At 39.7% G+C, this 17,257-nt stretch overlaps 1 protein-coding gene across 2 annotated transcripts in view; it reads right to left on the bottom strand.

Moving 5' to 3' along the window:
• Positions 1 to 1,282, bottom strand: part of LOC140734714 (zinc finger protein 800-like) — a 147,389-nt gene extending 146,107 nt beyond the window's left edge. For both annotated transcript variants that reach the window (XM_073059082.1, XM_073059081.1), the window contains exon 1: positions 1,062 to 1,282. The gene's annotated coding sequence lies outside the window, so the exon portion shown is untranslated. The remainder of the gene's footprint in view (positions 1 to 1,061) is intronic.
• Between the last annotated feature and the right edge of the window lie 15,975 nt (positions 1,283 to 17,257).

Raw genomic sequence — 17,257 nt, 5'->3', positions numbered from 1 at the left:
CTGTGGCACGATTTGCATCGCCCTATTATCCAAAGGGACACAGAGGCAGGAGGAGGAGAAGGGGGGAGAAACGGTCTTTAAGAGCTACTTTGGCAACAAAAAGAGAGGGTAGGACTTGAATTTGGACCATTAAAAAGAGCAGATTAACTTGATCAAAGGCACAATTGAAGGCGACAAAAACGTAAAGGTTTTCAGTGTGCGCCTAATGGTGCTCTCCGCCTGTAGCCCCTTCGCCAGTGTGTCTGTGGCGCAAAGGCAGTAAGCTGGGGACACAAGACACGATGCACACAGCAGGCAGAAAAAAATACTGATGCAAGGAAAAATAAACAGCCCGACATCCAAAGAGGGCCAGGGGAAATCCAACTGACTTTCTTGTATTTTTTTTTACATTTGTCACAACATTTAATTGTTACCTTTCCCCCTTAAAAGAAAGGCGTTTGCTAGCACGGTCACCAGGCTGCCGTTACTGGGCTGATTGCCCGTGCCAAAGCGCTGTCCACAGCCCTCCAGAACGGCTCCAAAAGCAGCAGCCTGGCGCACAGAACCGGGGTCACCCCTTCCGCCTTTACGCGCCTATCAAAGCCCCGGGGCTTGGGAAGCTAACTCGGAGACAAGGTTGCGTGCGCCGTGCTCTTTGTGTTTAAATATAAATTCAAGTCCGGCATTATTTTCCATTTTTTTTCCAATACTGCACAAAAAGGCCAGAATGTTTTTTTTCTTCCTTTCTATAAACAGTGAGCTTTCCTGCTCGCCTCTCCGAAGCAAATCCACTTTTTTCAGCAACGCGTAAATATACATTGCAAACACGGTCTCGCGTAGATGCCTTTAGATTTTAATTCGTAAAGCAGCCCGGCGGCCGCGCACCGGGATAGCGGGTGCCGGGCTCGCCTCCTCTTCCCATTGCCCCTGCCCCACTGCCCTGGGCAGGAGACCAGCCCGGGGGGCGCCATTTTCTGCCAGCACGGAAATGCACAGCTCCAACAACTTCAAGCGATTCGCGGCGCGCAAACGAGAAAGAGCCCCCTCCGGCCCCCGCAGCCCAGCTTTCGCTGAGCCCTCACCTGGCAGGCGGCGGCGGCGGCCCGGCTCTGTGTGGCTCGGCTCACTCCCGGGCCCCACTGCCCCGAGGAGACGCTGTCTGTCGGCGCACTGCTTGGGCGGGGTGCTGCTGGACCGACCACCGGTGCTTTTGTCCCCTCTCCTTTCTCCGTACGATGTCCGTAGCGAACGATGAAGACAGGGAGAGAGAGAGATACCCCTCCACTGGCACACACGCTTGACTCTAAAGTGTGCTGCGCTCCTCTGGAGGGATGAGGGTAACACACTACTGAGTACGCGCGTGTGTATTTGGAGCTAAGAGAGTCCCGTCTGTCAGCGGATTCGGAGTGTAGGCGACTGGCTGGAGACTGAGGGACTGCTACCGGGGGCTGTTCTAACCTTTTGTCCCGCATATACAATCACCACTGCTCTGTAACCTTGCCTTGCGTAAAAAAAAATAGGGTGAGATCAGAAATCTGCAACAGTGGGGCAGACGAGCGGGCAGATGCAGTGCATAGAATGGTTCATTTTTATAAATGACCCCAGGTCGACAATCCTGTTTCATTTCCCTATTTTAACAGCGATCTCTTGAATCCTTTACTGTCAACATTAGTTTCATTCTTTTTTTAAATGTCCATCAGATCCCAAAGATGTGGCTTAAGTTTTACTTTGTTTTTTAAAAACTTTTTTTTTAAACAAACACAATTAGGAATATCCCTTTGTATCATTTTGGGGCTATTCTGTTCTGTTTTCATTTCGAGGGAACATTTGGAGATTTTTCAAAAGAGTTGATGTTTGAGGCTTTGGAATTGAATGTGCTTACAGTCTGATCCGTTTATTTCAGAATTGGAACCCGCTCGTCTTTGCGGTTCTCGCCAAAAAGTCACTCACTTCAAAACTGATGGCTTTGACGTTTTTCTCAAAATCATGGACTGCTGTTAAATTGGAAACTGTATAGATCTGAAACTGACGAAGCTCTCCCAAACATCGTAATGTTCTTGTTGCCATTTTGGCCATCTCGCTGTTCCTAATGAGATAAAAGCAGGTGGAAGAGGGTTGACTTAAATTAGGATAAAGAATTTCACCGTTGCATTGAAATGGTGCATAACCGGTAAATGCTGCTAGATTGTCCTGAAGAATTCTGCCACTGCCACGCTGTCATTGATTTCTCTGTATTTTATACTAACAATGACTTTGCATGAAAAAGTGAGTTGAAATACCCACTGACCTGTAGGGCCAGAGATAATCCTGCAACAATGGTTAGTTTCAGGATAAAGTGATAAAGAAAGGTATGTCATTATGCCAAGGTTCATAAGTGCTAAAGATTTTTATAACCAGGCAGCAGAATAGATAGTCCTGCAAAAGAAAATGCTGGTTTTAAATACTGATCTTATATTGTCACATGTGATATAGAAATGGAAGAACAGAATTGAAATTTTCACCTGATCAAGATGTGAAACTATCATTAAGGTGATGTACTGATTAGGCCTATGAAAAATGAGCTTCATCCAAGCTAATGTTAATGATAGGATAAGCTAATTCTCCCTTTAAGGAGTTTTATTTATATTTGTATATAATTACATGGTGCGAAGAGAGTGGAACTGAGAGGGAGAGATGTGTTGGCAAGTAGTTAGGATTTGGATGTGTAAAGACTTAAGGTGATCTCAGAACTGCTCGTCTTTCCATTTCAGGTGTGATTATAAGTATAACCATTTGTTCTGTGCATGAGCACTACTGCATGGATTATCAATAAAATTTGTGCACTGAAACTTTTGATTTCGTTCTTGAAACCCATCTGCTAATAACAGGATAAGTTATGTAATGTTAAACAGCCCTGGGAAAATGTCTGAGGCTTTAAAAGCAGTATTGCAATGCAATTCGGTATGAACAGCAAATGACACGTATCAACCATGTGAATATATATACCCATGTACCTTTCATGCTGCACCCAAAGGAGCAAGACATCAGTGAGTGGTGGGCCCCGGATGATGCCCCTGCAGCAGACCTAAAGGCACTGTTGGAGGAGCAACAGACAGCAATGCCAAGCAGGAAACAACATCTTCCCATAAATCTCATGATAGAAGGATTGTCTTGCTATATTTGGTATGTAGTTTGAGGGGGCAGTGGGTGAAGGGGGGCTATAAATTTGATTAATTGGCTATTACTTCCTTAAATATTTCACTGCATCTATAACAAACTTCTACTTTCCTAGGTTTCATCATAGTTCAAGAGATCATGAAGCTCCCAATTTGAGTTTGCAGACCAAAGAATATTGAAAATGTTCATTTATTTTTCATTTGTTGAATGAATGCTTTTTTAAATTTTTCTTTAAAATGTCTGTTTCAAAGCATTTCTGTCCACCCAATTTATATCCTCATAATGGTTAAATAGATTTAGCATCTATTACTTCCTTTGCATTCATAATTCATTAATATTTCCACATTTGACGTCACAATAGTCTTCACAACTGTGCAGTCGAACCGTCTTACCATAATCACTAAACGTGCAGACCCATTCTTGACTTGAGTTTGGTTCTGAAGCAGTATTGGCTGAAACTGTAGTCAGTTGTTGGGTCACACGGGGAAATGATGCACACAGAAGATTTTTTTTTAAAAACCCAACGATCCCATTGCCACCACTTCCCCAAAGGGGTGCTCCAATTTCAGGGAACCCACATCCAGTTGCTCAAGCTCTTTATTCCTCTGATCTCTTTCCTGACTCCCACCATCCTTCCCCCACCCCCTCAAATCTCTTCCCGCCTGGTTCCACCTATCAGCCACCAGCCCCTATCCCACCCCACCCCACCCCACCCCCTGCACTCCTATAAAGTGGCCATTCCTGCTGTTTTTCTCTCTTTCTCTCACCACCCCCCCCCCCCCCCGAGCCCTACCTAATCCTGTCATAGGAACTCAGCTGAATTAACAACATATCCCTTTTGCTTCCACGGGTGTTGCGTGTCCTGCTGGGTTCTTCCAGCAATTTATTTTCTTGCTCAGAATTCCACATTCTGCAATCTCATTTTTTTCTCCTACTTCTCACTGTTCAAATATTAATTTGGCACACAAAACAAATCTAAAGCTGTAGGATACAGATCACTGTATGTACCTTGGCCTGCACATAATGTCACAAATCCTTGGACAACATAATAAGCAGTTCGCATATTAGCATTATTGGAGTATGAAGCCTGGTGTGACAAACCTAACATTTACCATAGCTGTCTATGGTGCGGAATGCTACACCGTAAAATTTACAAACTGAGTATGTGATGCAGACTGCTGTATCAGAAGGGTGAAATACTAAAATACCAGCAATGTGACATTTAGACATCTATAGGACAATGAAGATAATATCATTCGTATTCTAGCATGTTCAAAATTTGGAACACTTTTCTAGCTCTTAGAAAACTGGAATAGTGGGCACTTAACTTTGGAAGTGCATGTAGAACAGACCACTAAAATGTAAAGTTATTGACCATCCTGCACTCAGATCATGTGTTTGGCCAAGTACTGCTTACCAGCAACTGAAGAATTAAATTTATCAGACCAACTGTGAAATAGCTGCTAAATCCGATAATATCTAAACTGCATCAAATATCAACATGCCAGGAACACACCAACATAATTCTGGCTCTTAATTCTTTTCATCTCTGGGTCTTTTCATGAAATCCCAAACCACAAGAACAACACAGGTAATTGATTTAAATTGCCCATCCTACAAAAGTAAAAACTGCACAAATATTCACACCAAAATACACATCTATAGTTTTCCCCAATAATAATATCAGTGTAGTTAATGCACAACATTCTTCAGACATGAAATGAAACTTTTCATCATATATGCCATCAGGATTGTTACTTGAGCTTTATTACTGGCTTATTGCCCCTCAAGCAGCTTTACAGTGACTTGCATTGATATAGCAACGTTAACTGGATACAATATCCCAAGGCATTTCTTAAAAGTCTAAGCTGACAAAATCTGACATAAGTTAGATGAAGAGAAAGTAGGTTAGTTAGGCTTTAAGAAGCAACTTGAGAAAAGAGGCAAGTTTTGAAATGCATTTCAATTTTTTTTATTTTGAAGCTGCAGTATATGGATAGAAGTTAGAACTTCCTAAATTGCCTGGATATAGAAAGCTCATAATTGCCAATCATATCTTCCAAGCAGTTAATTGATCTCCATGGTCAGAGCATTTAGCCTCTTCTCATAAAGATCTTCAGTGTGGTGCTAAATAGCAATATTGCAAGATATTCTTCATTTTATGGGTCTTCTGTGGATGTAGAAAATATGACAACCATTGTATGATAAAATTTGAAATGATCTTTGGCACAACAAACATATAGTAAGTGTACTGGCCTGGCCATACCAGCGCTTGACAAGATTTTCATGGTGACTTAGAGAATCATCACCATTATTGGCTGTAAGTCAACCCCACAGGATTTGATCTGCCTGAAAAATTCAGGTCATTGGTAATTACCAGATTGAAGGAATCATGTGTAAAATCAAACTAATTGGCATTTAATTACATTTTTGACCCAGTTGAATATTCACACTGAAATCTTTTCAATTTGGGTATGTCATTGGAGAAAAGGTACTGTATATGTCTAACTCTTTCTGGAGTAGTTAGAATTCATTATCTTTGGTGAAACAGCATAAAATTATTAAGAACCTTCCATCATTATTTATTAGTTCTGCTGAAGTAAGTGCATTCTCTAGGGCAAGTCTACTGTATTCAGTACTTTGTAGTTGACTAAGTCCTCTCCCAATAGGACCAAAAAACACAGCTTCAGGAAATGTAACTGAGATTACCTAGGTTCCCAGTTATCCTCAAACTGCTCTGAAGAATCAGATAGAAAGTTTGTCTGAGGCTAATCCACTAAAATCTATATAATCAATCACAAGCTATTACATTTTCTTTTTCCTCCACCCAATTAACTAACAACTATTGCTGTTAACTGTTGTAATGTTTCTTTCCAAAATATTATTTTCAATAAAAAATAATTTAAGTTGAGAGTATGTGTTTTTAGGGATTTACATTTTTCTCACACTAAACCTTATTATTGGAGAATAACCTGGATGCAAAGGATTTAATAACAGTCTCAAAAATATGAAGCTTGCAGTCAAATCTTGTTTTTAATTTTATTAAAAATACAGTAGGGAACAGGCCCTTCTGGCCCAACAAGCTGTGCTGCCCAGCAACCCACCTGTTTAACATTAGCCTAATCACAGGACAATTTACAATGGCCAACTTACTTACTAATCGGTACATCTTTGGGTTGTGGGAGGAAGCTGGAGCACTCAGAGGAAACCCACACGTTTCAAGGGAAGAACGTACAAACTCCTTTCAGGCAATGCCGGCACTCCAAACTTCGGAATGCCTCAAGCTGTAACAGTGCTGTGCTAACCACTAGGCTACAATGGCACTATTCTAGTATCAACCAGAGAAATCTAAGCAAAAAAAATGTCAATCAAGGTACAACACACATAAAATGCCGGAGGACCTCAGCAGGCAGACAGCATCAACGGAGCGGAATAACCAGTCCATGTTTCGGGCTGAGATTCTTCATCAAGACTTCATCAATGAAGAAATACTTGTTATACATTAATTCAGTAAAATTATTTCTACTAGAAATACAACACTAGGGAATTAATATCAGCATGGAATTGCTGGAAAACAAGTTGGCATTTAAAAGAGAAATGATAGCTTTACTTCAGACAAAATTTAACCTGTTTTACTTTTCCACATATTGACAATTCTCTACTTCAATGAAGGACTTCTCTAATTCCCATTTTGATTGTCTTTTCACTTCTATTATACTCTCATGTTCATTTTGTTTCCATCTTAATGCGATGGTTGCATCCCAGTATTTTTACAATCAATTTGGATATTTAGTGTGGGTTTTTAAAAGTTAAAAAAACATCAAAAGTAAAAGTCAACAATTATATTTTTTGGGTAATTTCAAATATGTACTAATTGATTACCCATTGCGCAAAAAGATGAGCATTATCAAGACCAACAAATTATATTGAGAAATATTTTCATAATTGTTAATAAACTATTATATTGCTCATCTCAATCTTTTTGCCTGACTAAATATAAAACATTCTGGTTATCACTAGTGTGTATACTTAATTGGGAAAACATACATCAGCTATTACAGTCTAACTAAAAGTTGATCCATGAAGAGACATCATGGAATTAAGTCAGTTTTCTTTTTGTCAGCAAGGTAACTAACATGCATCAAACCGTCAAAATGAAATAGATGTCTCCAATTAAGAGAGAGAACCTGGGCAGGTAAACCTCCAATGATCTTTCTCAGAATCCATTGTCCCTGTTCCCATTTAGAGATTGATTTGAATGGCTATGAAGAAAAAAATGGGAAGGATATCCTGTCCAATAACAGATCCAGCATCCCTGCTGTTATTTATGTGCCAAGCAGACTTGACAGCTAGCAGCAAGGGTAAGAATACTATGTTCAGGGATGAGATGTGAAAAACAGGTTGACTCACTTCACAATCTACAGTAAGCTGGAATTTCACTTTCGAGATATCTAGAAGGTTGGAAGTGTCCCTCATTTTTTTAAAAGTATTTTGTTCACATTGATGGGATCAAATATTAGGAGGGGGGTACAGTTGGGAGACAGGTGGAGGGATCATCCAAAGATTAATTAATAGCTAAAACTAAAGGCAATGATGCATTGGACGAGGAGGGAAAGAAATACTTTTGGGAAATACATGCTCTGGCATGGCTCTGCAATTTCAACAACAACATTTTTATGCAGGGTGGAGGGAAAAGTAGGCACAGGTGTACACTGTTTCTCAAAGTTGGTTTCATTGGGCAAGGTTGTGTTTCCACGTTACACACAATCCTGATTTGAAAATGTATAGCCATTCCTTGAGTGTTGCTGTCCCAAACCCTGCAATTTCCTGCACAACATGTCTGTGGGAGTACCTTTACTTTTAGAGCTATGCAGTTCAAAAAGACTGCTTTCCAATGGCAAATAAGGAAGGACGGACCTTGTTAAAGATGTCTAGATCCCCAAATATGAATAAAACATCATAGAGAAGGGATCCATGGAGATTTACAGCTAGCATATCAATGCGTAAAGCAGTTGTAAGAGTTAGTGGTTTATTTTCTTTCATGTTAATCTTCAGATTAATTTACATCAATTCATTTTTAAGTGAACCTATTATATTATCACACTAATAATTAATTTTATAATTTTTTTTCAACAGTTTCCATGATTATGGAAGATGCTTGGACAAGTGAAAAGGCTTTTGACAGATGAAGTACGGGGCCATGCACCTGGTAGACCTCAGTTTACACTGCCTAAGATTTGGTTGTCAATCACACCTTTTCTGCTTTGCATATAATGGTGCAGCTTTGTGGTCATTGAGAGATTGAAGGGTGCAAGAGGTGCAGAGCTAATATGAGGAGCATTGTACCAGAGGCTGAGGCAAGGTCCGGCAAGCTTCAACCCATTGACTTCAAAGGAATTGAACTGCAGAAGTAAGTTACAACATGCATGTGCTACTATATTATGCACCAATCCATATAACAGAGGGCAAATTCTTTGCACTTAACTGTTTCTTTATTTGAATTAACTTGGCACATGACTTTTTAAAAATCAATTTAAGAAATCTTAGAAAGTGATTGAAGAGAGGTCTTCCACACAATGCAGATGCATGCTTGCAATTGTTTTTCCAAAACCTGATGCACAATGGTGTCTTCTCTAAGTGGAAAAGACATGAATATAAGGCTTTGGAATTTCTCAAATGCTCTGAAATGTGAATTTGTTAGGTTCTATAACAGGTAGATGAAATCATGCAATAGGAAGCAAAATTTGGTACAAACTTAGTAGCAGTTCAATAAATTCAAGGTGATTGAAATTGCTCAAGTTTCTGACATCAAATGTTACTGTCCTCTTGGTAACATGGGCTCATGAGTAGATTTCCACAATGACACAAATATTGACAATGTTTGAACCACACACGTTGGTAATATTCACCTCTGCTAAATGCAAAACTGTATCCACCTTCCAAACATCCTGAATAGCCTAAATAATTCCTTTGGGTGCTCCGGTTTCCTCCTACATTCCAAGGACGTACAGGTTAGTAGGTCAATTGCTTACCATGGGTGTAATAGAGCAACATGGGCTTGTTGTGCCAGAAGCTACTGTTGCCATGCTATAGCTCTGAATAAAATAAATAATAATAAAGTACCTTTATCTGTTTCCCTAGTTCCTTAGCTATTCAACTTGAATGTTGCTTTATGTTTTTGTAATACTATTGACAAAGAAAAACAACCCAAGATGTCCCAACAAAGTAAGCAAAGAGAAATAGGATAAATCAGGACATGTAACCATGTTCTGGAAAATGGTCTCAGCCCGCACCGTCACCTTTTCATTCATTTCCATAGGTGCTGCCTGACCTGCTGAGTTCCTCCAGCATTGTGAGTACGTGTTGTTCTGGATTTCAAGCATTTGCAGAATCCCTTGTGCTTATGTGACCAAATGTTTGCTGAAAGATGTGTTTTAAGGAAGACTTTAAAGGAAGAGAAACTTTCAAACCTGAAGCTTATCAAGAGGGACTTCGGGATCATGGAACTGAGGCAGCTGAATACTGAGAGGTAATGAAAGGGCTGAAGGAGAAGTGGTTGGAGAACCCATTTGGGCCAGAAAAGTGGCATAACTAGTAGTGCTACTGCTTCAAAGCAGCAGTGATTTAGGTTTAATTCTGACCTGGTATAATGTCTATGTGAATTTTGCACTTTCTCCCTTTGACCACGTGGTTTGCACTGGGTGCTCTGGTTTCCTCTCATATTCCAAATAAATCAACCATCCATTGTAAATCACCCTATAGAATCTATAAATTACTCTATAGAGGCATAGAGTAATAAAGCATAAGAACAGGACTTTTGGCAAGCTGGTCCCATTTATCCACATTTAGCCCATATCCTTCCATATCTTTCCTATCCATTTTTCTGTCCAAATATCTTTAAAGTATATAATTGATTAGTAGAATCTACAGGCAGTTGAGGGAAATATGGGGAAAATAAAATTGGATTAGCCTAGAATCTGTGCAGATGGGAACTTTTTGGTGTTTCCTACAACAAAAATATACTCCAGTACAGGGATAGAGCTTGGCATACAATATCAAACTCATGGATGGATGAATTTAAACAAAGGTTGCAATGTTTGCATTTTAAGTTAAGTACTGGGCCATAAACGTCAATGTTTATCATTAAAGGAAGGTGTGCAATGAGTAAAGGGCTGAGAATAGGTCAAAGTTTCTTATGTTCTTACGTCCGTAGGAAGATAGAATGGATAATTGTTACTAGTTTTCACTCAGGAGTCAATGAGGAAGAGTTGTTTGACACAGGAACAGAATTATAAAAAGATCATTCTATTTGGGATCAAAAATTCCACTTGGATTCAGATGGGGTGCTACAGAAACAGGTACGATGGTACAACCTGACTCACGATTTGAATCATGTCATGAATAATACCATAGAGTGTTATTTAATATTATAATTAATTGTATAAAACACATGATTAATAACAACAGAACATTAATATTAATTACATGTGCCAATATTATTATAACATAGGAAAGTAACTGGAAAGAGCAATTAATCTAAACTCTAGTTGGGCCAGAATGAACATCATAGGTCAAATGGCCCAAACTTGCGGAATAAATATCAATGACTCTATGATTCATTTAAGTGCTTATCTTAAAGTTAAGGCTCAATTAAGATTAAATGTCAGAGAAGCAATTTGAGAACATGGAGTTCAAAGAGGTTTGGAGCAGTTCATGGTTATGGAAGCCAACTCCATTACTGTGTAAGAAAAGTGAAAACACATTAAATAACTTTGAACCCCAAGCAAATGGAAACCATTAGGAGTTCAGAGTGGTCAAGAATTTTCTCTTTACATTGGACAATTTGCAAAGAGAGGCAACTGTTTCCAATATACACTCATTGGCCACTTTATTAGATACACCTGCTCATTAATGCAAATATCTAATCAGCCAATCATGTGGCAGCAGCTCAATGCATAAAAACATTTTGGCATGGTCAAGAGGTTCAGTTGTTGTTTAGAGGAAACACCACAATGGGGATGAAATGTGATCTAAGTGATTTTGACTCTGAAATGATTGTTGGTGCCAGATGGGATGTTTTGAACTTCTCAGAAACTGCTGATCTCCTGGGCTTTTCAAACATGACAATCTCAAGAGTATAGAGAAAATGGTGCAAAAAGACCCCCAAAAACATCCAGTGAGTGGCAGTTCTGTGGGTGAAAACGGCTTGTTAATGGAAGTCTTTAGAGGAGAATGGGCAAACTGACAGGAAGGCAACAGAAAGTCAAATAACCATGCATTGCAACATGAGTGTGCATAAGAGCATCTCTGAACACACGGCACATTGAACCTTGAAGCAAAAGACCACGACCATACAAAAACACCAGGCAGTGGCCACTCCTATGCCTAATAAAGTGTCCAATGAGTGCACTCCGAAATGGAGGATCAGCAGTTTAGTGTGAGTGGAACAAGGAATTATATTTTTCCAATGAATGAGATAGTTTAGAGAGGAGGTGAAGGAGAATCTGGTGTCAAAGGAGTTCTGAGACCATTGAGGACATGTTTAAGGGACATGGAAAGAAAGCTTCAGAGGCACTGACCCATTTCTGTTTTAGAGATGAAATCACACTCCATACAATCTGTGTGAAGTCACTGTGTATTTAAGAATGGTTTAACCTGGTAATTCATTTATTAAAAACCTCTTAGGAATGTCTTGGCTCACTTGGGACAGTCCTAAATTGAAAAACAACAGATATAGGAAAATTGGCAATCATTATCATATCAAAATAAAGGAATCCCAATTTCCTTGTGCCTATTATCTAAATCTGGATGTCCAGTAGAGGAGCTTTCTGAATATTAGGCTAACTACATCACTAGTGTGGTGCCAGTTTGTGACCATTATCATCCTCCATATGTTAAGACAATCTATAACTCAACTCTGGGAAAATGGAGACACCTCCTTCTCCCTTATTAGGGAGAGAGAGAACCTGTGGGATGTCGAATGCCCGGTGAAACGTGAAGTCTTTGGGGTAACTGAGAGTCTGTGTCTTTGCTATTGCTTTGCTCACGCTTGAGTGCTCGGTGTTGGTGACGATGCTTGCTTTTTTTTAGGGTGGGGGAGGGGGGCGACTTAGGGGTTCTTACGTTTAACTCTCGTTCATTCGTTGGGTCACTTCTCTGTTTCCACGGATGTTTGTGAAGAAAAAGCATTTCAGGATGAATATTGTATACATTTCTCTGACACTAAATTGGATCTTTGAACTTTGAACCCAGTAATTTCTAATAACAATCACAACAATAATATACTATAATGCCAAGATATAAATCTATTTTGAATTCAAATGACATAATATTTAATACTGTAAACATACAGTACACTACCATAAGATTAATTTAATGAAATGACTCCAAAAGTCAAGAAAATATTTTAATATTATTCATTCATTTGGCTAAACTTATTAATGCAATGCCAAATAATCTTTTCATTTTCATTTAACATGTAACAATGCTTTAATTTCTTGAACCCTGTTGCAGTTTCTCTAGAATACTAGTGGCTGAATCAGATGTAATTCCACTTCATATTAGTTCACATATCCAATGCAGTCAAATGGTTTCATATATACTCAGTGGCCACTTTATTAGGTACACCTGTACACCTGCTCAATAATGCAAATCTCTAATCAGCCAATCATGGCAACAACACAATGCATAAAAGCATGCAGACATGGTCAAGGGGTTCAGTTCTTTTTCAGAACAAACATCAGAATGGGGAAGCAATGTGATCTAAGTGACTGACTGAGGGATGATTGGTGGTGGTTTGAGCGTCTCAGAAATGGCTGATCTCCTGGAATTTTCATGTATGTCAGTCACTAGAGTTTACAGGGAATGGCGCAAAAAAGCCCCAAAGAACATCAGTGGGTGGCAGTTCTGTGGGAGAAAACACCTTGTTAATGAGAGACATCAGATGAGAAAGGTCTGACTTATTCAAGCTGACAGGAAGGCAACAGTATCACAGATAACCATGCCTTACAACAGTGGTGTGCAGAAGAGCATCTCTGAATGCACAACACACCAAACCTTGAAGTGGATGGGCTGCAGCAGCAGAAGATCACAAACACACATTCAGTGGCCACTTTAATATGTACAGGAGACACCTAATAAAATGGCAACTGCGTGTACATCTTTCTTACTGAAATATGATGAAATACAGCAATGCAATATTCTATCAAGAAGGTGCAGCAAGTTTATCAGCTGTGTGGCATAATCCATATAGGACAACATTCTGGAAATACCATTGAATTGGGTGGTTGTTTTTGAAAAGTGTTATTGGAAAATGGCTTCCAGATTATCATGTATAAAGTCAGTTTTTGAATTCCTATATGACGGACAGCTTAATTAGTACAGTTCAGGACACAATGCCAAAGGAATGCAAAGAAAAGGAAAATCTTTATCTCTACAGGAAAGTTCGGATGTCTGTGGTGACATGTTGTGACATTCCTATGTTTTTAGTTTTGAAGGAGTTGAAGTACATATGTTGCCAAGGTTACAAATAGAAAATCCCAGTCTGTATCCATACACATATTGGGACAAAACTGATGATACTTCTCTGCAGCACACACAAAATGCCGGAGGAACTCAGTGGGCCAGGCAGCATCTGTGGAAAAGAGTAAACAGTTGATGTTTCAGTCCGAGACCCCTACTCCTGGCCTGCTAAATTCCTCCAACATTTTGTACGCGTTGCTTGGATTTCCGGCATCTGCAGATTTTCTCTTGTTTGTCATTGGAATACTTCACTGCACAATGGATTGCTATTTACGCTCTTGGGGGAAAAAAAAGACTATTAATTTTCACACATAATTCCAGTTCAGGAGACTAACAACATAAATGCAGTACATTAACCAAGAACCACTAGTTTTCCTTCTTCTTACTTTTAGTAGGTCTTCTCATGCCAGCTAAATTACATACAATATCGCAGTTGACAGTCCCACAAGTTCCAGCTTCCAGCATCTGAAGTCCACCCTTGTGAGTTGGCACATGGGGCATAACAAAAGGCAGCACAGATTCAGAATGTTGTTGCCATCACTTTATGTTGATTATTATGTATTCTTTAGAATTTTCAGATTCTATTAACTTGATAAACCACTGCTCCTGAAATTCAGAATATTCTTGGATTGAAGTTCATTTCATTCTTCCTTTAGTAAATACAATAGGGGAACAGCACAAACATATTTATGATATTCAAGTCAACAAATGTGAAGATTGTAACAAAGGCCTTGGATATCACTGCAGTCCAAATGAAAAAATTATTCTCTTAAGACTGCAGTTAATGTTTTTATTTTATCAATAAACCATTATGAATAAAATAATAGCAAATAACATTCATTGTTTTAGATTTGCTGATCAATTCATAGAAAAAACAGGCTAAAATTATTAAATAAAATCATGACCATTGCCCCTGGTCCTTATGGATTTACTTGCTGATTGATACAAGAACAATAACAGTTAACCATGAATTAAGCATGAATTTGTTGGAAAACTTGCTATGACTACATGACTTCGCTCACACTTGTATGCAGACTTGAGACTTAAACTATGTACTATTAGTTTATGTCTTTACTAATCTATTAGCAGTGTGCCAGAATCTGTATTCTGGCATTGCAAGCAATAAACTTGTGATTTCAGCATCTTTTCAGTTAAAAAAAAGAGTCAGCTTGTACCCATATGATAAGGAAAAGATCATCAGTGTCAGATGTTAACATGCAAATCAGTTTTGAGAAAAGGCTTGCTGGTACACTGCATTATGCACAGTGAAGTTCCCTGCTTTATTGAACATTGTTCATAAGACTTTCAGACACAACACTAACCAACAATGCAAAAGCAAGCTTTATGGTCCCAGTGCTTTCACTTAGAAATTTTGCTATTTCATACTTGGCCACGTTTCTCATGTTGCTAAGCAAAAGAATACATGATTGCTCACTGAGAGGTTTGTGCATTCCTTGTATCCAGGTCTCTTGTAATTGTATTTTAAACGGGCATGTTGACTCCCTGGCTGATGAGGAGTATCAGAATAATTCATGATAAAGTGACTAGATCATTAAACAAAGGCCAACATGTTACAAACAAAATAAGTTTAATTTAAGAAATTAATATTATTCAGTGGTCCTTCAATTGCATACAGGCAATTTCCAACAAGGAAATTATATTTGGGAGTCAAAAGCCAAACTTGCATAAAATGAGATTTTGTATTCTCTTACTTGTTGGCTGACATCCAAGTTATGAATTTTCATGTCGTTGTTAACTGATACAAAATTCGTCCATTTATCTCTGAAAATACTGGATTTGGTGATTTCACTGCACTCCATCCTATGGTTGTGGCAGAGTGAGTGATCCCTTTGGAATTCTGAAAGTAGAAAGGAGGAGACGATGTTTCTAATGATCGTTTGTGATGGGGCGTCTTCCAGCAGGATCCCACCATTAGAAATATCATCCCCTTCCCTCACCTTTCAGAATTCTGATCTCTTTACCAAGCAGCAAGAGCATGGTGCCGGTCAGTAGGATACAGAGTATAGAGCACAGAAACAGGCCCTTTGGCCCAACTGGTCCATGTTGACCACAACAACTTCCTGCTGGTCCCAAATGCCCACATTTGACCCATGACCCTTCAACCGCTTTCCCTCCATGAGCTGCACCTTTCCAAATGCCTCTTAAATGGTGCAATTGTAACTGCCTTGACCATTTGCTCTGGAAGATCATTCCAGATACTCAGCACCCTCTGTGTAAAGAAGTTACCCCTCAGGTCTTTTTTATATTTCTCCCCTCTTACCATGCGTCTGTGCCCTCTACTTTTGGACTCCCCAGCCCTGGGAAAAAGGCCACATCGGCCCACTGTAACCATACTCCATATAATTTTATGAACTTCTGTGAGGTCACCTCATGCTTCTGCACCCCAGAGAATAAATATTCAGCACGGTCAGCTTCTCCCTAGAGCTCAGGTTTGATAACAAGGTTGGATAGATCCTTAGTGAATCTTTAGTGATTCTTGGCTGCATGCTCAGAGCTGGTGTGAATTCATGTAGAAGAAACATTTGGAAATTTGATCATGTAAATAAATTCTAGTGGAAACACTAAATGTTGTAATTACCTTGGGAATCGTGGTGATGTAACTAGTAGAGCTGCTGCCTCACAGAGCCAGAGAGCCGGGTTTAATCGTGAACTCAGCTGCTGTCTATATGGGGTTTGCACATTCCCCCTGCGACTGTGTAGGTTTTGACTGAGTGCTCCGGTTTCCTCCCACATTCCAAAGATGTGCAGGTTGGAAGTTGATTGGCCACTGTAAATTACCCCAAGTACAATGGTGAGTGGTTAGAATTGATGGCGGTGGTGGGGGTGTGGGGAGAGAAGATGAAAATGTCAGAAGAATAAAATATGGGATTAATGTAGGGTTATTATAAACGGGTGGTTTGATAGCCAGTGCAGACTCAGTGGGCCAAAGGGTCTGTTTCTGTGCTGCCTCTCTCTATGACTCTAAAACAGAAGTGAAATATATAGTTTCACTGCAAAGTGGTATCAGAATTTGTGTAACTATCTCCCTAAATCTCAACAGATGGTGAAAATCCTGGTGGTGCATTTTCTCTCAGGGTTTGATGGATGAAGGCACTAAGTGGGAATGAGAGTGTTGTATATTTAATATTACAGTAATATTTAAGTTGGGTTGTCTTAGCCAGGGGTGATACTGGGGATAAGCTCCCATTACCTATAAAGTGCTCAAAAAAGGTGTGCAGCTTTAACAGCCTCTGACAAGCCAGTCCAACTCTCAGCCTTCACATGTGGCTTAGCTACAAGGCCTAGCGGAACTGTTTCTACTGACAAGAGAGGGGGGAAAAGGCAGACCACTGGTGCCTCAAACCCAGCTGCTTCGGGCAGGTGGGGCTCATCAGCCTTGGATTGTAGCCCACCTAGGAGATGGAAAACTCTGATCTTAAACCTCTGCTGCCTTGCAGCCATACCCAATTAGGGAAAGGCTTCGGGAGTAAACCCCAAGGAAGAAATCTGGAGCCAGGGTCCCTAAGGCAGTTTGATGTTGTTTAGAACTTCACTCTGGTAACCTCTGCGACGACACTGGTGCCAAGCTATGTTGGCGTTT

The sequence above is a fragment of the Hemitrygon akajei genome, chromosome 10 (assembly GCF_048418815.1).
Source record: "Hemitrygon akajei chromosome 10, sHemAka1.3, whole genome shotgun sequence".
NCBI classification, from domain to species: domain Eukaryota; kingdom Metazoa; phylum Chordata; class Chondrichthyes; order Myliobatiformes; family Dasyatidae; genus Hemitrygon; species Hemitrygon akajei.
This window is presented reverse-complemented; position numbering and strand designations above follow the sequence as displayed.